Genomic DNA, 23,358 nt, shown 5'->3' with positions numbered 1-23,358 from the left:
GGAAACACAGGACACATGGGTTCAGTCTCTGGGTGGGGTAGATCCCTTGGAGGAGGAAATGACAATGCGTAGTCTTGCCTGGAGAATTCCATGGATGGAGGAGCCTGACAGGCTGGGAGGCAGGAGCCTGGGATTGCAAAGAACTGAACACAACTGAGCACACACACTTTTTCCCTCTATAGCAACTTTGATGATAAATTTTTCCAAGAATCTATGCTTAATTTTGTTAAATGCTATTTCCACATCTATTGAGATGATCATTTTATTTTTATCCTTCCTTTCATTAATGTGATATACCACATAGATTTGTGGATATTTAATCATTCTTGTATCCCTGGAATAAACCCTACTTGATTGTAATGCTACATTATCATAATGCTGATTTTTAGGTAATGCTGAATTCAGTTTGCTCAGATTTTTTTGAGGATTTCTGTGTCTATCATCATTAGGGATATTGACCTATGATTTTATGTTTTGTCTTTTGGATTTAATATCAAGCTAATGCTGTCTGCAATAGAATGAGTTGGGAAGTATTTCCTCCTCTTCAATTTTTTTGGAGTGGTTTAATAAATATAGGTATTAACTCATATCTAAATGTTTGCCTTCCCTGATGGCTCAGAGGTTAAAGCATCTGCCTGCAATGTGAGAGACCTGATTTCAATCCCTGGGTTGAATCCCTTGGTTGGGAAGACCCCATGGAGAAGGAAATGGCAACTTACTCCAGAATTCTTGCCTGGAAAATCCCATGGATAGAGGAGCCTGGTGGGCTACAGTCCACGGGGTCGCAAAGAGTCAGACACGACTGAGCGACTTCATTTTCACTTTCAAATGTTTGGTAGAATTCCCTTGTGAAACTGGTCCTGAACTTTTGTTTGGTGAGTTTTTGATTACTGATTCAATTTCATTACTGGTAACTGGTCTGTTCATGCCATTCCCTTCTGGCCCACAAAATTTCTGCTGAAAAATTAGTTGACAGTTTTATTAGGTGTTTCCTTTTATGTGGTTCTGTTTTTTTTTTTTTTTCTTGCTATTTTTAAAATTATCCCTTTATTTTTATTGTTTGGCCATTTTAAGTATGTCTTGATGTAGGTCTCTTTGCAATCACCTTTGTTGGGGCTCACTGTCCTTCCAGGATCTGAATATTTGCTTTTTTTCTTCAGATTAGGGACATTTTCAGCCATAATTTCTCAAGTACCTTTTCTGTCTCTATTTCTCTTTTCTCTTAATGCAATTGTTAGTATGCCTGATGATATCCCAGACATCCCTTAAATTATCCTCTTTTTTTTTTTTTCCTATTTTTACTAGGTGATTTCCACTATTCTATTTTCTAAGTTGTTTATGTGTTCCTGTATATCAGTTCATCCACTGTTAATTCTTTCTAGTGTATTTTTCATTTCAGTTATTATATTCTTCAGCTCTGGTTGTTCCATCTTATAGTTCTTTGCTGAAGTTCTCACTGTGTTCATCTTTATCCAAAATTAATTTTTATTACTGTTGCTTTGAATTTTTGTTAAGAAAATTAATCATCTCATTTATTTATCTTATTTATTTCATTAGTTTTTTTTTTTTTCTCTCTCTCTCTCTTCTAGGGTTTTATTTTGTTCTGTTGTTTGGAATATATTCCTCTGTTTTCAAACCTTGTTTGACGTCCTCTGAGTTTATGAAATTTGGCAAAACAGTTACCTATCCCATTTGTGAAGGTGTTTACTTGTGTGGAAGCATCTCTGTTCAGTCTGTGGGTGCCCAGTGGCTTTAGCGGCTTTGACATGAGCATAAGGTATATCTTTTTCCTTGGGTGCGTTAGTAACCACCACCTTGGTAGGAGGTAGGGCTGATGTCGGAAGGGCTAGAATCAGAGCCAGCTGCAAACTGGAGCTTCTTCCAGGCTTAGTGGTGGTTGCCAGCCTGTTAAGGGGCAGAGTCAGGACCCAAAGGGCTGGAGCAGGGTCTCTGAGGGAGTTGGACTTCCCCCTGGAGTGATGGTAGCCTCTTCACTGGGGGCAAGACTGGGGCCCTAGGGGGCTGGAGTCATACTATGAGCCAACACTGCTTTCCCCACGTTACCTGTACATGATAGCTGTTTCTGCTTTAGTAATGGGATCAGTGCCCCAGGGGTTTTTAGCTGGCTTTGCTTTTCCCTAATGTGAGTGTATGTGTGTGATGACAGTGGTGAACTCCACCTTAGCAGGAGTCTGGTGTGAACTGTGGGGTGCAAGGGTGTGGTTCTGGCACCATGAAGTTTTCAATCTGCTGCCTCTGCACTGCAACTGGGAGCAAGCAAGTCTGTGAGTACACTCTTCATGAGAAGAGTTGTTTTATTATAGTTTTTTAGTAAGCCCACTGGTTTTCAACCCAATGAAGAATTCTTTCCTGTGCCAGACCCCAGGGCTGGTGGTGCCTAATGGGGTTTTAAACTCCACATTCCTTAAGGGAGAGCACAGAGCCAATATATATCCATCCTCTTTTGGGTCAATTGCTATGGTGTGGGTCCTGATTAGACTGCTTTTCTTCCCCTCCCTCCAGGAGCTTTGTAGTTCTTTCTTTATGGTCTTGGTTGTAGAAGCACTGTTCTGATAGCCTTCAGGTCATTCTCAGCAAGAGTTGCTTTATATGTACTTGTAATTTTGATATGTTTTGGAGTAAATTAGTTCAGGGTCTTCATACTCCACTATCTTAATTGCCTCATCCTCCTTAGGTGGTTGATGTCAACAAAATTACATCTTTAAATGTTGTGAGTCCAAAAATGAAAGTGTTAATTGTTCAATCATGTCTGACTCTTTGTGATTTGACAGACTGTAGCCTGCCAGGCTTCTTTGTCCTTGGGATTTTCCAGTAAGAATATTGGAGTGAGTTGTCATTCGTTTCTCCAGGGGATCTTCCTGACCTAGGAATTGAACCTGGGTCTCCTACACTGCAGGGCAATTCTTTACTGTCTGAGCCACTGGGGAAGCTCTGTGAGTCCAAAGTTATAAATTAATATTTTTCAATGCATTACTCTTTCAAATTACATAGAATACAAAAAAGGAGTTATGAACTAAAGTTACAAAGATACTAGCACTTAGACTAATAGTTGCATTTTAGTTTATTTTTTTTTAATTTTACAATATTGTATTGGTTTTGCCATACATAAAAATGTATGTTTCTCAAATTATGTAGAAAACAAAAAATAGAGTAACCAACTACCACTACAAAATACTAGCTTTTATAATTAACAAAATACTTATGTTATACTGAGATCTTTATTTCTTCAAAATTTTTAAGTGGCTATCTAGCTTCCTTTCATATAAAGGACTTTCAAGGACTTCACTAGCATTCCAATGGTTGAAATTCCATGCTACCAATGCAAGGAGTGCCAGTTTAATCTGTGGTTAAGTAACTAAGATCCTACATGCTGTGCAGTGCAGCCAAAAAGAAGAAGAAGAAGGAAAAAAAAAAACTAAAGGACTTTTTTTAGCATTTCTTTTAAAAAAAGAAATTTATTTATTCATGGATGTGCTAGATCTTCACTTTGTATGCAGGTTTTTCTCTATTTGGGGCAGGTGAGGGCTACCCTTCCTTGCAGTGCTCCAGTGGCTTCTCATTGCAGAGCAGGGTGTCTAGGCACCTGGGCTTCTGTAGTTGCAGTACATGGACCTCAATAATTATGGCTAGTGTGCTCTAGAGTGTAGGCTCAGTAGTTGTGGCACACGAGCTTAATTACTTTTGTGGCATGTGGAATCTTCAAGGACCAGGAATGATCGAACCTATGTCCCCTGAACTGGTACGTGAATTCTTAACCACTGGACCACCAGGGTGGTCTTCTTTCAGAGAAGGTATAGTAGTAACACTCCTTCGGATTTTGTTTATATGAGAATGTCTTATTTTCTCACTTTGAAGTACAGTTTTGCTGAATATAGTATCCTCAGTTGGTATATATATATTTTTCACATAAAACTTTGACTATATCAGCCCACTTTATCCTGGCTTCCAAAGTTTCTGATGAGAAATTTGCCATCAATATTATTGAGGATTCCTTGTATATGATGAGTTGCTTCCCTCTTGCTAATTTAGAAATTCTCTTTGTGTTTTTCCTTTGACAATTTGATGACAATGTGTCTTGATGTGGTTTCTGATTTCATCCTAGGTGATTTGGGTTGAGTTTTTGGATGTTTACATCCACATATTTTACCAAATATTTGATAGTGTAAGACATTATTTCTTCAAATATTCTCTCTCCTTTTCTCTCTCTCCTCTGTCTGGGACTCCCATAATGTATAGGTTGGTCCACTACACAGTGTTCCATGATTATGTTCACTTATCTTTAATCTTTTTTCTGTTTCCCAGACTTGATCATTTTCATTGTCTTTTCTTCAAATTCATTGATTCTTCTTTCTCCCCTTGCTCAGATCTGCTTTTGCAACTATCTAGTACATTTTGCATTCCAGTAATTATACTTTTCAGCTCTAGAATTTCTTTTGGTTTCTTTTTAGACATTTTATCTCTTTGCTAATATTTCTGTTTCATTCAAACATATATTTCTTGACTCTCTTCATATATTCCTTTAGTTCTCTGAACATATTTAAACACAGCTGTTTAAAAGACTTTATCTTAAAGCAACCATCAGTTCTTTTTTACAGACAGGTTTGCTTTTTCCTGTGAACAGACCATATTTCTTTGTCTCTCTGTATGCTGTGTGATTTCTTTTTGCTAAAAATAGCCATTTGAATCTACTAATATTGTAACTCTGGAAATCAAACTCTATCCCTTTCCCAAGGCTTGTATGTTTTAGGTTGTTACTGCTGTTTCCTATCAGTATGGACTGTCTCTGCTCCAAAGATCAGCCTTATGTATAAACTTAAAATATTATTGGAGAGTGGAAGAAGATGGCAGAAGGGTAAGATGGGGAGATTGCCAGACTCACCACAAATACATCAAAACACATCAAGATATGGAACAACCTCTACAAAGCAGCTTGTAGGTGACAACAGAAGACCCCAGGCCTTCAGAAGGCAGGCTAAGCTCCCTAGAATGAGGTAGGAGAGAGGATGGAGAAATAAAAAGGGAAAAGATGGAGAACTTCTGGACAGGAGCTTGTTCCCTGAGGAAGGGAGGGTATCCTGAGGGAGGAAGATTTCCCATGCACTAGGAAACTCACATGCAGGCATAAGAGTGTGCTGCAGATTCTCAGAAAACCAGCAAAACAGGGACTTAGAAGGTAGAAAACAGAGAAAGCTGCACTTCTCAGACCATAAACAGCTCATGGACTGTGGTGGGCTTGGGAAACCAAGAGTAGCCCACAGAAGCCCCACAGGGCGGAGGGCAGGCCCAGGGTGCCAATAGAGGGCAGACATACAAACCTCTCCAGCTCACACACCCTTGTTGTGCAGAGGGCGGGCCTGGCATGCTGAGAGAGAAGTGACATACAAACCTCTCTAGTACATATAAACCGTGGGACACAGAGGCTGGATGGGGAGCCTAGAGAAGAATGCACAAGCCCTGCAACATAGAGGGTAGGTCGGTGAGCTGAAACAAGTACACACAAGCCCTGTGACAATGCAGAGGGAGGATCCAGGGAACTGAGACAAGTGCACACAAGCCCTCTGATGCAGAAGGCAAGCTCAGGAGGCCACAGGAAGCCCATAAAAGTCTCCTTAGTCCACACAAGTCTCTTTGATGCAGAGGACACGATCAGGGAGCTGAGAAAAGATCCACACAAGCCCCTCCATATCATGCTTCCACCTGTTGTGCAGGGTGGGACCAGGAAACAGAAGCACCGGTAAAGATTCCAGAGACAATTAGGGGGTTGGCAGGAGTGAAAATATGCTGATAGGACCACTTTGAAACAGCTGAGAAAACTGATGTGTCTAACACTGCCAAAGCCAGAAGGACTGCCCAAAGACACACTGAACCCCAAAACCTACTACTAGGCACTGTACTGCCCTTCAGAGAGATAAGATCCTCCCCCAACCAGGAAAACATCACAGGACATGAATCCAACCTCCTGCACTGGAGCACACTTAACAGCCAAGAATTATGACATTGAGAACTTTTTTGTTTTTTCTTATAAATCACACTGTTTATTCCTCTTGCATATTTCTACCTTCACTTTAGTCTTTTCCAGTGCTGTGGAGTTATCATTGTTTTTTAAAAAAATTCATTATAAGATTTTTTTTTCTTTTTCACCCTTTTTTTGTGATCTTTTAAATTTTGTTGTTTTTTTTTTTTAAATATATTCAACTGCTTCTCTTATACTGCTTTACAATCTGTAGCTATTCCTGAATATATATAAATCTTTTCCACATGTCTATTTACTTTTTCTTTTCTATTTTTCTTTCTCTTTTTTTAACCCTCTTTTCTGTCCCTTTTCTCTCCCTTCTCCTCTTTTGTCTTCTCCCTTTTTTCTTTCACTCTTCCTTTTTACACCAAGTAAGTTAAATTGTTGAGCTCTCTTTGCTATATTCCCCAGGTGGCATCTGCTCAGGCTCAGTTTTCCAGACTGACCATTAGCTAGTTCTGCTTTTATTTGATCAATATCACCTTTGGTTTTCTTGTTCACCATGTCGATCTCCAGTATCATCTTCTTTAGAATACTTTGGTTGTAACTATATCATGGAAGTGTGTATATATGTCCCATTATTTCTGTAACAACCTGCATCATCTCCTCCCACTAGAACACAAGTAGAAGTCACCCCTAACAAGAAGTAAACACAAACCACTCAAACAACCTTCCCCTCCAATGGCAAAAATCAAAATGATGAAGGACTACAACCCTAAAGCCTGGGAAAAGGAGACCTCAAGTGGAGAAACTTAGGGGGGAAAAATGAAAAAACTGAGAAATATAGCACAAATGAAAGAACAAGGTAGAAACTCACAAGACAGAATAAACAAAGAGGAAAGAAACAATCTAACTGAAAAAGAATTAAAATAATGATAGCAAATATGTTATGAGGACTTAAAAATAAAATGGAAAAAAATGAAAGAAACAACACAGTTAATACAGTCACCAAGGACATAAAAGAAATAAAGAATAAACAAACAGAGATGAATAACATTATCACTGAAATTAAAAATACTCTAAAAAAAAATACTCTAGAAAGAACCAATAGCAGAATAACTGAGGGAGAAGAATGGATAAGTGAGGTGGAAGATCAAATGGTGAAAATAACTGTTGAAGAGGAGAATAAAGGAAAAAAGAATGAAAAGAATTGAGGATAGCCTCAGAGACCATTGGGACAATATTAAATGCACTGTTATTTGAGTTATAGGGGCTCAAGAGGAAGAAGAAAAAAAAGAAAGGCACTGAGAAAATTTTTGAAGAAATTATACTTGAAACTTTCCCAATATGGGAAAGGAAACAGTTAATCAAGTCCAAGAAGTACCAAAAGTCCCTTACAGGATAAACCCAAGGAGAAATATACCAAGACACACATTAGTCAAGCTAACAGAGATTAAGCATAAAGAAAGAATATTAAAAATAGTAAGGGAAAAGCAACAAGTAACATACAAGGGAAAACTCATGCAATTAACAGCAGATCTTTCTCTACATGAGGATTAACAGCAGATTATTCAGCAAAATCTCTGCAGGCCAGAAAGGAATGGCAGGATATATTTAAAGTACTGAAAGAAAAAAAAAATCTATAACTATACCTGGCAAAGATCTCATTTAAAATTGATGGGGAAATCAAAAACATTACAGACAAGCAAAAGTTAAGAGAATTTAGTACCACCAAACCAGCCTTCCAACAAATACTAAAGGGACTTACATAGGCAGTAAACATAATAGAAAGGAAAGACCTACAAAAACAAACCCAGAATGATTAAAAAATGCCAATAGGAACATATATATCAATAATTATCTTAAATGTAAATGGGTTAAATGTACCAACCAAAAGATACAGATTCACTGAATGGATAGGAAAACAAGACCCATACGTATGCTACCTAAAAGAGACCGTCTTCAGAGCTAGAGACAAATGCACAGAAGTAAAAGGATGGAAAAATATATCCCATGTCAATGGAAACCAAAAGAAAGCCAGAGTGGCAATCTTATTAAAAAAAACAAACAAACAAAAAAAAAAAAAAACAGACTTTAAAGTAATGACTATTATGAGAGAAAGAAGGACACTACATAATGACCAATGGGCCAATCCAAAAAGAAGACATAACTATTGTAAATATCTATGCATCCAACATAAGAGCACCTCAATGCATAAGGCAGACACTAACAGGCATAAGAGGGAAAATCGACAGCAACACAACAATAGTAGGGGACTTTAGCACCAATGAACAAATCATCAAAACAAAGAATCAATAAGAAAACACAAACCTTAAATGAAATGTTAGACCAAACGAACCTAATTGATATCTTCAGGACTTTTCATCCAAATGCACTTTCTTCTCAAGTGCACATGGAACATTCTCTAGGATAGACCACATCTTTGGCCACAAATCAAGTCTCAATAAGTTTAAGAAAATTGAAATCATATTAAGTATCTTTGAGCACAATGCTATGACACTAGATATCAACCACAGGGAAATAAACAAACAAACAAGCAAAAACAAACTCAAACTCAAAAAGCACACAAACTCATGGAGCTTATACAATACATTACTAAATAACAAAATGGCTACTGAAGAAATAAGAAGGGAAATCAAAGATTCCTAGACAAATGACAATGAAAATAGGATAACCAAAAATCTATGAGATTCAGCAAAAAGCAGTTCCAAGAGCGAAGTTTATAGCAATACAATCCTACCTCAAGAAACAAGAAAAACATTGAATAGACAACTTAACTCTACATCTAAAGCAGCTCAATAAAGAACAACAACAAAACCCAAGGTCAGCAGAAGGAAAGAAATCATAAAGATCAGGGCAGAAATAAGTGAAAAAAAAATGAAGGAAACAATAGCAAAGATTAATAAAACTAAAGGCTGGTTCTTTGAGAAGACAAACAAAATTGGCAAACCACTAGCCAACCTCATCAAGATAAATATGGAGAACAATCAAGTGAACAAAATTAGAAATGAAAAAAGAGAGGTTACAACAGACAACGCAGAAATACACAGGATCATAAGAGACTATTATGAAAAACTAACTATATGCTAATAAAACGGACAACCTAGAGGAAATGGACAGATTCTTAGAAAAGCTCAATCTCCTAATACCGAACCAGGAAGAAATAGAAATTATGAACAAGCCAAATACAAACACTGAAATTGAAACTGTGATAAAAATCTGCCCAAATACAAAAGCCAAGGGCTGGATGGCTTCAAAGGGGAAGTCTAGCCAACATTTAAAGAAGAGCTAATGTCTATTTTTTCTGAAACTCTTCCAAAAATTTGCAAAGGAAGGAACACTTCCAAACTTATTCTACAAGGCCACAACCACCCTGATAACAAAACCAGGCAAAGACGATATACACAAAAAAGAAAATTACAGTCCAATATCACTGATGAACATAAGATGCAAAAATACTCAACAAAATTCTAACAAATAAAATTCAACAACACATTAAAAAGCTCATATACCATGATCAAGTAGGGTTTATTCCAGGGATGCAAGGTTTCTTCAATATACATAAATAAATCAATGTGATACATGATTTTAACAAATTTAGATAAAAACCATATGATCATCTCAATAAATGCAGAAAAAGCCTTCAACAAAATTCAGCATCCATTTATGATTAAAAAACGATTCAAAAAATGAGCATACAAAGAACCTACCTCAACATAACAAAGGCCATATATGATAAGCCCACAGCAACATTATTCTCAATAGTGAAAAACTAAAAGCATTCCAGAATCTCTAAGATCAGGAACAAGACAAGGGTGTCCACTCTCACCACTGTTATTCAATATAGTTTTGGAAGTCATAGCTATGGTAATTAGAGAAGAAAAATAAATAAAAGGAATCTGGATTAGAAAAAAAGAGTAAAACTCTCACTATTTGCAGATAGCATGATATTATACATAGCAAACCTCAAAGAAACTATCAGAAAATTCAGCAAAGTTGCAGGATACAAAGTCAATACACGGAAATCACTTGCATTCTTATATACTAACAATGAAAACTCAGAAAGAGAAATTAAGGAATCAATCCCACTCACCATTGCAACAAAAATTTAAAAATATTTAAGAATAAAGCTACTTAAGGAGACAAAAGAGCTATATACAAAGAATTATAAGACACTTCTGAAAGAAGTCAAAGAATCCATCCATACAAATGGATGGAGAGATATTTCATGTTCCTGAGTAGGAAGAATCAATATTGTGAAAATTACTATACCACCAAATGCGATCTACAGATTCAATGTTATCCCTATCAAATTACCAATTCATTTTTCACAGAACTAGAACAAAAATTTTCAAAATTCATATGAAAACACAAAAGAGCATGAATAGTCAAAGCATTCTTGAGAAAGAAGAATGGGCTGGAGGAATCTACCTTCCTGACTTAACACTATACTTCAATGCTACAGCCATCAAGATAGTACAGTACTGACATAAAAAGAGAAATATAAACCAATGGAACAAGATAGAAAGCCCAGAGATAAACCCATGCACCTATGTGTTCCTTATTTTTGACAAAGGAGGCAAGGATATACAATGGGGCAGAGGTAGCCTCTTCAATACATGGTGCTGAGAAAACTAGATAGCTATGTGCAAAAGAATGAAATTAGAACACATCCTACCACCATACAAAAGGATAAATTCAAAATGGGTTAAAGACCTAAATGTATGATCAGAAACTATAAAACTTTTAAAGGAAAACATAGGCAGAACACCTAATGACATAAATCCAATCAAGATTTTCTATGACCCACCTGCTAGAATAATGGAAATAAAAACAGAAATAAAAAAGTGAGATGTAATTAAACTTAAAAACTTTTGCACAGCAAAGGAGACAAACAAGGTGAAAAGACAACCCTCAGAATGGGAGAAAATAATAACGAATGAAACAACTGACAAAGAATTAATTTCCAAAATATACAAGCAGCTCATGTAACTCAATATCAGAAAAACAAACAACCCAATCAAAAAATAGGAAAAAGACCTACACAGACATTTCTCCAAAGAAAACATACAGATGGCTAACAAACACATGAAAAGATGCTCAACATAGTTCATTATTATAAAAATGCAAATTAAAACTACAATGAGATACCATCTCCCACCAGTCAGAATGGCAATCATCAAAAAGCCTAGAAACAATACAATAAATGCTGGAAAGTCTGTGGAGAAAAGAGAACCCTCTTTCATTGCTGGTGAGAATATAAGTTGATACAGCCACTATGGAAGATGATATGGAGATTCCTTAAAAAACTATGAATAAAACCACCATATGACTCAGCAATCCCACTGCTAGGCATACACCCTGAAGAAACCAAAATTGAAAAGGACACCTGTACCCCAATGTGCATTGTAGCACTATTTACAATAGCTAGAACTTGGAAGCAACCTAAATGCCCATCAACAGATGAATGGATCAAGAAACTGTGATATGCATATGCAATGAAACATTGCTTAGCCACAAAAAGGAATGCACTTGAGTCAGTTCTAACGAGGTGGATGAACCTAAAACCTATTATATAGAGTGAAGTCAGAAAGAGAAATATAAATATATACTGACACATATATATGGAATCTAGAAAGATGGTACTGATGAATTTATTTCCAGGTCAGTGATAGAGAAACAGGACTTCTCTGTAACTCAAATGGTAAAGAATCTGCCTGCAATGCAGGAGACCAAGGTTTGATCCCTGGGTCAAGAAGATCCTCTGGAGAAGTGAATGACAAGGAGAATCCCATGGACAGAGAAGCCTGGCAGGCTACAGTCCATGGGGTCACAAAGAGTCGGACACACCTGAGCAACAAACACACACACAATGAAGCAACAGAGATAAAGAACAGACCTATGGACATCGGGGGAGGGAAGGAAGGGGGAGGGTGAAATATACAGAGACAGTAACATGGAAACTTACAGTAGCATGTGTAAAACAGATAGCCAATGCAAATTTGCTACATGACTCTCTGAAGGGAGGGGATATGGGTGTAACTATGGCTGATTCTTATTGATGCTTGACAGAAAACAAAATTGTGTAAACAATTGTCCTTCAATTAAAAAATAAAGTGGCAAAAATAAAATATTATCAAGCCTTTTCTGAGTCTGCCTCTGTGCACGAATGTTGACGTTCTACTTTTCCCTATATATGAGGTTGCAGGTAAATGTCTTAGTTTTTAACATCTGGCAACCAAATGAGAAAAAAAAAGAAATACAGAAAGAGATAGAGAAGAAAATACATGAGCCCCTTACATACTCTGGAAGTCACTTCAGCTAAAGGGTGAAAAGCCTGGGAAAATAAGAGAGGATATGCTACAATGACTATCTGCCTCTGTGTCTGCACTTGCATGAGCAGAAGCAGCAATCATCAGTCAGAACCAGATCCCTAATATCTGCAGAAAGTGAAAGTCACTCAGTCATGCCTGACTCTTTACAATTCCATGGAATTCTCCAGACCAGAGTACTGGCTGGGTCCTGATTGCCCACTCCCTCTCCTATAAACTGCATGAAAGTTGTTTCAGGAACATGTGCAGGACTACCTAACTTTGAGCTGGAGGGTGAGGGATGATGAGTAGTCACTACTGAAATAAGAGCTAGAATTGACTGAAATGAACCACAATTTACCTTTCAAGACTTCCCCTGGAAGTTGTCCTAAAAATGACTCCAGATTTTCAAAATAGTTATGTCAGATTGATTCTATGAATGCAAAAATTGTTTTCTACATGAGGAGGCAGATTACTCATGCCTTTTAATCTGTCATCTTCCCAGAATCCTCTTTAAAACCAGTCAATTATCTTTTAAGGATAATTAAATAATAGCAAATGATCTTTTATTTATATATATAGAGAGATAAACCCATGCATCTATGGGTTACTTATTTGCAGAGAATAAATAAGTTTATTAGTGTATTTATTAATAAATAATCAATAAGTTTTATAATTTATTTTAGTTTATTCTAGTGATGCTAGTTTATTTTTGTATTAATATATACACAGACACATTTGATATCATTCTTATTCTCTCTGCAGGCACTGAGATAACATTTTGTATTGCATAGTGTCTAATGGTGACAAACACTTGAGATTTTTAAATATGTTTAAGATTTTATTTTGCTTTTATTTATTAAAAGTGTATAAATTTGTAAGTAGGCAACTCTTCTTTCAGTACTTTGAATGCATTGTTTGCCTATATTTTTGCTGGCAGCGTTTGTGATAAGAAATCTGCTGTCATTCTATTGCTATACTGTGGTACTTTGTTTTTTTTTTCTGATTGCTTCTAATTTTTTTGTTTGTTTGTTGAATACTTGCTTTATGCAATTTGGTTATGATAAGATTTGGGGTCATGTCTCTTGTGCTTGGGTTAACTGGAGATTGTGTATTTCTAGAGTTTACAGATACCGTCAAATTTGGAATATTTTCAACCATTTTGCTTCAAATATACTTTTATCTGCCTATTTATTTCCTCACCTGTTTCCTGAAAACTCAACTTATATGTATGTCAAATGACATCACACAACTTATTTATGCTGTTTCATTCTTTCTAATCAATTTCACTTTTCTTTGAAGTTTCTGTTTCATGTTCTTCAATTTTATGAATACTTTATTTTGCAGTATCATAGCCAGTGTATTTTTACTTCTGATATTATAATTTCTTTCATCTAAAGTTTCAATTTGCACATATTTATATTTTCAATATCTAATTTAAATGTGTAAAATACAGTTACAATATTAATTTTAAAGTCATTGCCTACTCATTCTAACAACTCTGTTAATTCTGGATCAGTTTCAGTTGATTGACTTTTCCTTCTAATTGTAAGTCACATATATACATATATGTATATATATATGTGTGTGTATATATATATATATATATGTATACATATGTGTGTGTGTGTGTGTGTGTGTGTATATATATATATATGGCTTCCCTGGTAGCTCAGCTGGTAAAAAATCCACTTGCAATGCAGGAGACCTGGGTTTGATCCTTGGGTTGGAAAGATCCCCTGGAAAAGGGAACAACTAACCATGCCAGTATTCTGGCCTGGAGAATTCTATGGATTGTATCGTCTATGAAGTCACAAAGAGTCATACACAACTGAGAGACTTTCACTTTATAGTTTCACTATATATATATGCCTCTATTCATGTCTGGTAACTTTTGATTTAATAGTAGTCATTTGTAAATTTTAATTTATTGTGTGATAATATTTTTTTCATTTTTATAAATGCTATTGTTGTTCAATCACCAAATCATATCCTAGTCTTGTGACCCCATGGACTGCACACACCAGGCTCCCCTGTCCTTCACTATCTCCCAGAGTTTGCTCAAACTCATGTCCATTGTGTCAGTGATGCCATTCAACCATATCATCTCTATCACCTTCTCCTCCTGTAATCAATCTTTCCAAGCATCAGGATCTTTTTCCATGTCACTTCATATCAGGTGGCCAAAGTATTGGAGCTTCAGCACCAGTACTTCCAATGAATATTGTGGGTTGGTTTCCTTCATGATTAACTGGTTTGATCTCCATGCTATCCAAGGGACTCTCAAAACTCTTCTCCAGCACCAAAAGTTGAAAGCATCAATTCATTGGCATTCAACCTTCTCTATGATCCAACTCACATCCATACATAACTACTAGAAAAACTATAGCTTTGACTGCATGGACCTTTGTTGGCAAAGTGATGTCTCTGCTTTTTAATATGCTGCTTAGGTTTGTCATAGTTTTTCTTTGAAGAAGCAATTGTCTTTCAATTTTATGGCTGAAGTCACTGTCTGCATTAACTTTTGAGCCCAAGGAAACAAAATCTATCACTTTTTCCTCATCTCTTCTCCATGAAGTCCTGTTGAGGTCCTTTAATGGACTGGAACCTGGTGGTCCAGAGTTGATGATAAGGAAGTAAAAGAGAAAGAGAAAGAGGCTGATATTCCTTGGTTTACACAGAAAACCAATAGTCCTTGATACAGGGCTTGCGTTGCTCAAGAAGGCACCTGGTGCCCTCTCGAGAGGTTGAAGGTACAGTGCACCTTCTCGAGAGGGCCTTAGAAGCCCAGGCAGGAGAGTGAGCACGACCGTTTCTGTGCTCCAGAGAATTAGCCTGAGAGAGGGAGAGAGAGAGAGAGAGAGAGAAGGAAAGAAAGAAAGACATGGTGACTCAAGCTCTGATGGAGCAAAGGTGTTTTATTCAATATTGTGTGGGTATTTATACTATCTTATAAGGTAGCTATTTTCAGCAGAGATAAAAATGAAAAGTCCAGACTTGCAAATTATCAAGGAAAACATAAGGTGATCCATATCAAAGAGAGAGGATTATAAATAATCATTTTTATCATATCGTTCATAAAAAGGAAGAGGGTCGTAAATAGTTACTTATCGCCATATGAAAAAACTAACAAAGGAAATGCATGCATTCTTCAGCCCCTGGGAGTAGTTTGCTACTCCACTTAATTCCTGAATATTCAGGAATTAATAAAGGACAGAGGATTCATGACAGATCCAAAACATCACACAGGAAGCCTCCTGTTAAATGCTTCCTGACAAAGTCCCAGTGATGAAACTAGATGTCATGATCTTAGCTTTTTGAATATGTCAATTTAAATCCAGCTTTTCACTTTCCTCTTTTACCTGCATCAAGAGGCTCTTAAATTTCTCTTCAGTTTCTGCCATTAGAGTGGTATCATCTTCATATCTGAGGTTACTGCTGTTTCTTCTGGTGATTTTGATTCCAGCTTGTGAGTTACACAGCCTGGCATTTAGTATGATGTACTCTGCATATAAGTTAAATAAGATGGGGAAACAGTGGAAACAGTGTCAGACTTTATTTTTGGGGGGCTCCAAAATCACTGCAGATGGTGACTGCAGCCATGAAATTAAAAGACACTTACTCCTTGGAAAGAAAGTTACGACCAACCTAGATAGCATATTCAAAAGCAGAGACATTACTTTGCTGACTAAGGTCCGTCTAGTCAAGGATATGGTTTTTCCAGTGGTCATGTATGGATGTGAGAGTCAGATTGTGAAGAAGGCTGAGCACTGAAGAATTGATGCTTTTGAACTGTGGTGTTGGAGAAGACCCATTCTGAAGGAGATCAGCCCTGGGATTTCTTTGGAAGGAATGATGCTAAAGCTGAAACTCCAGTACTTTGGCCGCCTCATGCAAAGAGTTGACTCATTGGAAAAGACTCTGATGCTGGGAGGGACTGGAGGCAGGAGGAGAAGGGGATGACAAAGGATGAGATGGCTGGATGGCATCACTGACTCGATGGATGTGAATCTGAGTGAACTCCGGGAGTTGGTGATGGACAAGGAGGGCTGACATGCTGTGATTCATGGGGTCGCAAAGAGTCGGACATGACTGAGTGACTGAACTGAACTGAAGTTAAAAAAGTAGGGTGACAATATACATCTGTGACATACTCTTTCCCTAATTTTGAATCAGTCCATTGTTCCATGTTCAGTTCTAACTGTTACTTCTTGACTTGCATACAAGTCTCTCAGGAGACAGGTAAGGTGGTCTGCATTCCCATCTCTTTAAGAATGTTCCACAATTTGTTGTGATCCACACAGTCAAATTGTTTTGTGTAGTCAAAGATGAAAAAGTAGATTTTTTTTCTGAAATTTCCTTGCTCTGTGTATTATCTAATGGCTGTTGGCAATTTGATTTCTTGTTTCTCTGCCTTTTCTAAATCCAGCTTGTATATCTGAATGTTCTCAGTTCACATACTGTTGAATCCTAACTAGAAGGATTTTGAGTATTACCTTCACAGCATGTGATATAAATGTGATTGTACAGTAGTTTGAACATTCTTTGGCATTGCCTTTCTTTGGGATTGGAATAAAAACTGACCTTTTTCGGTCCTGTGGCCACTGCTGAGTTTTCAAATTTGATGACATATTGATTGCAGCACTTTAACAGAGCCATCTTTTAGGGTTTGAAATAACATAGCTGGAATTCCATCATCTCCACCAGCTCTGTTCATAGCAATGCTTCCTAAGGCCCACCTGACTTCACATTCCAGGATGTCTGGCTCTACATGATTGATCAAACCATTATGTTATCTGGGTCATTAAGACCTTTTTTTGTATAGTTTTTGGATGACAAAAATTGCTATGCAGAGGAAAGATATCTAAGACATTTGAGAGGGGCTTTAATGAGTCTTCTGGATTTGGAGAGATGGAGATGTATTATCAGTGCATTTGTAGAGACATTATGAGAAAATCTTGATTGAAAGAAGTCATGGAGAGAAATTGTGATAAAACTTGGAATTAGAAGAAAAATTGCCAATCACAGATTTAGTTAAAAGTTCTAAAGTATGTGATTATAGTACAATTCTCTTTTGAGTCATGAGTTAACTATGCTGAGGACTAGGAATTATATCTGTTGATTTTAGAAGGTTAGTCTTAATTTTCCTTTTCTGTTAGAAGTGTTCCTTAATATCCAATGAAAATCTCCACCTATTAATTTTATCCCAGTGATTTGTTTTAGTAGGAAGAGGATTATGAAAGACTACAAGAAAACCAAATCAAACAGTGAAAAGAAATTAATAAAACAAAACCTTGTTTGAATTTAACAGTTATTTCTGATAGTTTCAAAAGCCTTTGGGATTTTAGACAAACTAAACTGAAATAGTTCTACAGGCCCAAGAAGTAGGGGCTGGCATTATAATCTCTATATTACAGCTGGGAACCTTGAGGCACAAAGCCATTTAAGTGATATGTCCAAGGTCACTGAGCAAGTCACTGGTGAGGCCAAAAATAGAATCCCAATTCTTCAGCTAGTTCTTTGTTCAGGAGACCATATTGGTTCTTTTATTACTGTGAGGATAAAATTTAGCCTTATATTAGAGGCTTTTTTTTTTTAATATGCCAAACTAAAAATCAACATTTAAAAAGACCATTCAATTGATATTAAATCAAATCATATTTCATGCTTGAGATTTTCAAGTTACTGTTAGAAAGAGTGTTTTCTTGTTTAAGAGGAAAATATCCATAGGCAGCTTTTCACTGTTATCTCTCAATTCATAAAACTTTTCTCCTGCCCCTAAATATTTAATGGCTCTATTTAACAATAAATATGTTCTGGTTTCTGCACAAGGAAATGCAAGCCATAGTAATTGGCTTTGCCTTCAGACAGCTGAGTCAGCAAGAAATCAGGCAGCCTATAGAAACCTTTTAATTTTCTATCAGGTTTTCAGAGTTTCAAGCCATTGAAATGTATTGAAAAAATCTGGAGTCAACTAAACCAAGCAAATTAACCTTACATCTGCTTTACAGAACTCTTGAACTTCCAGATTTGTAACTCCTTATCTGTGGCTGCTCAAACAATTTTCTGGTGCATAATACTGTCTGTGCAGTGGTAGGAAGGGAAAGTGGATTATAGTCTCTGGTACATATTTGTCTAAAAGTACTTATATTTTTCCAGTTACAAAAAATCTTTTTCCCCTCTTGTGGGAATCCTTGAGAGATAGAAATTCTACTTTTCAGCTTCATATCTATACGTACAGATTTTGTGGAAAGTGATTTTACAAACTTCAAAGTTGCTAAATATTTCTAAAGAAATATACATTCACATACACTAAAGAGGACTAGAGATATACTTATCTCTGAATGTGTATGTATGTGCATGCTAAGTTGCTTCAGTTGTACCTGACTCTTTGCAACCTTATGGATCATAGCCTGACAGGTTCTTCAGTCCATGAGATTCTAGAGGCAAGAATATTGGACTGGGTTGCCATGCCTTCCTCCAGCAGATTTTCCCAACCCAGGGATGGAACCCATGTCCCTTATGTCTCCTGCACGGGCAGGAGGGTTCTTTACCACTTTTGCCAGCTGGAAAGCCCCTGCATGTGTATGCTATGCACATGTACATATAAGAACTCACATGTATATATGTTTAAATATATTATACACTGTTTTGTAATTATATGCAGTTATAATGTAATAACACAATAATTTAGTAATATAATATTAAATTATTAATTTACTAATGTAATAAATGCATAACATTTATTAAGCCACTACCTTGTTCCAGGCATTCTGTGAAGGTCTTTGTATATTATGTTTCATTTATCCTCATGGCATTATAAAGTGATTATTATTTCAATTTAGTTACTGAGGAAACTGAGACACTAATAGCAGAAGTCAATTGCCCAAACTAATATAGCTTTTAAGTGGAAGAGCAAGGTTATAAACACAGATGACCTAGTTCTACTACACCATGTGTGAATAAGAATTATTTGTGAACATGTGAGTATAATAAAAGTATAAAGTCTAGAGGTTTAGTCAAAATTGACTAAATTCATAAACTGAGATGCAGACAAATGTCTTCCATAGGCTGTACAACTAGCCAGTGTCCAAACCTGGAGTATGAGTCAGGTGGTAGCATTTTGCTACAGCTTTCAGAATCAGTATCATTAGGTGATGTCATAAATTGCAAATAGGGTAAGGTAGGAAATATCTTTTATAATTATGCAATAACTATTTTTTTTCAATGACATTTTCCCAGCTGAGATAATTTTTAAAAATAGGTAAAATATTTTTATTTTTAAATTTTCTGTTGATGTTTATGAAACAGGTTTTTTGTTTTTTTTTAACCACATACAGGGACTCCCATACAACCTCATAGTTGGTATTCAACAACTTTTCTCCACACTCATTCATTATTCAAAATACTTTTCTCTACATGTTGTGGAAATACTTTTTGCCGAGACACTTAGATCTCTGAAATACTACCTTCAATGGAACATCTTAGTATTTACCTTTGGGGACTTTTTTTTTTTTCCTTTTTCTGCCTTCACTATTCCCTTCCTTCTTTGAGTTTGTATTCATGTGCTTGCTGTCACTTCATTCAGGTCCAACTCTATGCGGCCCTATGGACTGTAGCCTGCCAGGTTCCTCAGTCTATGGGATTCTCCAGGCAAGAATATATCGGAGTGGGTTGCCATGCCCTCCTCCAGGGAATCTTCCCTATCCAGAGATCAAACCCATGTCTCATGTCTCCTGCATTGGCAGTAGGAGGTTTTGTTGTTGTTGTTGTTATTTGTCTGTTTTTTAACCACTAGCGCCACCTGGGAAGCCTCCTCTCTCAGTTTGAAAGTGAAAGAGAAGGTCTCTCAGTGGTGCCCAACTCTTTGCAATCCCATGGACTAGTCCATGGGATTCTCCAGGCAAGTACTGGAGTGAGTAATCTTTCCCTTCACCAGGGGATCTTCCCTACCCAGGGATTGAACCCAGGTCTCCCGCATTGCAGGTGGATTCTTTGCCAGCTAAGCCACAAGGGAAGCCCTTTAAACCAGTACTATTCTGGTTCCAACTGCAAATCTTTAACTCTGCCTTCTCTCATTTCTCTATGAGCAATTCCTTTAACAAATATAGATTTATTTTTAATGTTCAGTTCATAGACTCTTTTCTTACTGTATAAACATCCCTTAGGTGAAAGTGATCATATCTCTTATGATAAGAGCATATTTGGATAATTCTGTATGTGTGTGTATTTGTTCACATATTTGAAAGAGAGAGAAGGCCAGTGAGCTTCAGATTCCTACTGTCTACTGTATTTTCTGAATTACCTGCAGTTGATGCTACAAAACAAATATGATAGGAAGATGTATAGTGTGTAAAAACTAAGCTGAGTGCTGAAGCCTGGAAGGATCTAGTTATGTGAACATATCTGGCATAAATTTCTCAAGTTTTATTATTCAGTAACTATCCTCAAGTGGTTCTATGGTAAAATTTCCTGTTAAAAGTTCACTAAAAGACCAGATTCAAACCATACTCTGGTCTTAGTTTTTAGACCAATCTCACCTTCCCATTTAAAACTTCAAGTTGCTACAAGTTAAAGCTCAGTTTCATACTCAATAGTAAGTTTTTCTCCCTCACTTTTCCAACATCCAGCACAGATTAGACTTACTATGGACTATAGAAAAACGGAATTAATGAGAAAAAATTATGGTCAATCCTTTACACATCTGCTTTTCCTACTTCTTTATGTACTAGCTCCTCTTGTTTGTTAAGGCATGACAAGGAAAAGTTAAAACATCCAATTTATCCTTACTTCCCTAAGCAGAACTGCAGTCTTCTCCTTGTTTGGTTATAACTGTTATACCTGTGAGTGCCAAACACCATGTTATTAAGGTACTCCTTTGTATGCAGCTCCCCTAGGCTTTTTACACTTTCAGGGTTGGCCTTATCTCTTAGCTGGCCTTCAGTTGATGACTTTCGTGTTACATTCCTTTAATACCTTCTTCCCATTGTGTTCCTTTTCCCCCCAAATCATCAGGTGTAATGGCAAAACTACATCCCCTAATTGTATCTGTCCTTGTAGGTCTGCTGAACCTTTGGGAGAATGCTTCTGTATATCCTTAAAGGAGAGGAAGCAGAGGTTCCTGGTTTTCCTCTATGTCTTGTAGTACACTCTCTCTCTCTCTCTCTCTCTCTCTCACCCTTTCTCACCCTTCCACTCTCTGCCCCATTTGCACTCCTTCCTATTCTGTTCTGTTAGCACAAGACCATAACAGCAAGCTCTCCTAAGCAAAGGCACAAAGAATGATAAATGTTTCCCCTACTTGAAGGTTTTACCAATTTTTAGAAAGAAAACTCATAGATCTGCCTTCCATGTCTTCAAAGTGGGAAAGACTTATTTTCTATGTGCATGAATGGCTCTAAAATATTAATTGCAGTCTTATTTGCCAATTTACATTCTGTAGTAATTGGTGGGGGTGAGTAGGGTTGACACACATGCTTCTGTAACTTCTACCTCTCAATAATTTCAACTTCTGATGACTCTCTGAATTTAGAGTGTGAAGTACTTAAGGTACTTCATTCTCAACTTAAGCCACAATTATAGAACGGAAAAATCATTAACATCTTGTTCTATTTTTGTTAACAGAATGATAACTCATGGGAAAGAAAGTAATAGTTGCAGAGACCCCAAAGCAGGGAACTCATGTGGCATTTTCATAAACACTTTGACTTCATTTTTAACACTTAACTGGTGACAGTGTGCAAGCCCAATTGCTTCTCCCTTCTGCCCCACAAATGACTAAGCAGATAAGATAGACTAGGTGTTCCCTCCTTTGGCAAGAGCCAGAAATTCAAACCAGGCAATCCCTAGCCCACTCACATGAACCATCACTCCAATGCTATCCCTTAATCACAATAAAAACCAAACTAGTCTTGTTTTCTCTTGCTCAAGCTGCCACTTTTGGACCTTGGGAGATGTCTCCGCTTTCAAAAGAAAGTTTCATTATGTGAGTAATAAATTATTCCATCCCTTATTTTTTCTGTAAAGAATCATTTTTTTAAATCAAAGTATAACTGACATATAATGTTATATGAGTTCTGGGTTACAACATATATGATATTTGTGAACAATGCAAAATCATCACCACAATCCACACCCCCAATTGCATGGTCCCAAAGAACAAAAATCTGTATTTGAAGCTGGTTCAGAGAACAATCCTTACAATAGGATGCTATGTGGAGCCTCACCAAGGATATGCCTTGAGGAACATCATGGTCCCACTGGATGCCAATAAGTTCCTGGGAATAAAGGCATGGTTGCCACTTTTGAGTAAGCCCTCTACATGCAGGTGATGAAGCTCAGCATGAGCCCCAGTTGTCAGGAAGGCAAGTACCTGGCTGACCTGTCCAACTTGGTAGAGGATCTGAAGCGACAGTCCAGGCAGCCAATCCTCTGGTACAGTGCATCATAGAGGAATCATGAGAGCACACTGTCTCAGGGGAGCACACTGTCTCAGGAGAACACACTGTCTGAGGAGAACACAGTCTCAGGGATAAGCAGAACCTGATGACCCATCTGAAGGATGTGGGGGATCTGAGCCTGCATTCCCATCAAGATAAAGAACCCTTTCTCTTGTGCAGTGAGACCTTCAGGGAGGAGTCCAACAGGAGAACGTGCTGTTTGTCCAGGTGCCCCAACAAGCACATACAGGGGTGGCCCTTCCCTAACTGCCTGGCCAAGGACACTGAACAGGATGAGGTTCCCCACACCAGGAGCTCAAACGGCAGACTCACTACCTGGAGGAGAAGTTCCAGGAGGAATGTGGCCGAGGTCTACAATACAAGGTGCTCTGAGCCCCAGGGCACCTGCACCCCTAGTCCTCACTGATAGCATAAGGGCACCGTGCAGTGCCTCAGTGAGGTCAAATACAACTTGACGCTGAGCTTCTAGGGTGCAACCAAGCAGGGGGCTACTGCAAGAGGAAAACCAAGAGTGTTCAGGAGGATCAACAGCATGAGGAGGATTAGCAGCATGGGGAGACCCAGCAGCATGAGGAGGATCACTACATGAGGA

The sequence above is a fragment of the Ovis aries genome, chromosome 1, assembly GCF_016772045.2.
Source record: "Ovis aries strain OAR_USU_Benz2616 breed Rambouillet chromosome 1, ARS-UI_Ramb_v3.0, whole genome shotgun sequence".
In the NCBI taxonomy this organism is placed as follows: Eukaryota; Metazoa; Chordata; class Mammalia; order Artiodactyla; family Bovidae; genus Ovis; species Ovis aries.
This window is presented reverse-complemented; position numbering follows the sequence as displayed.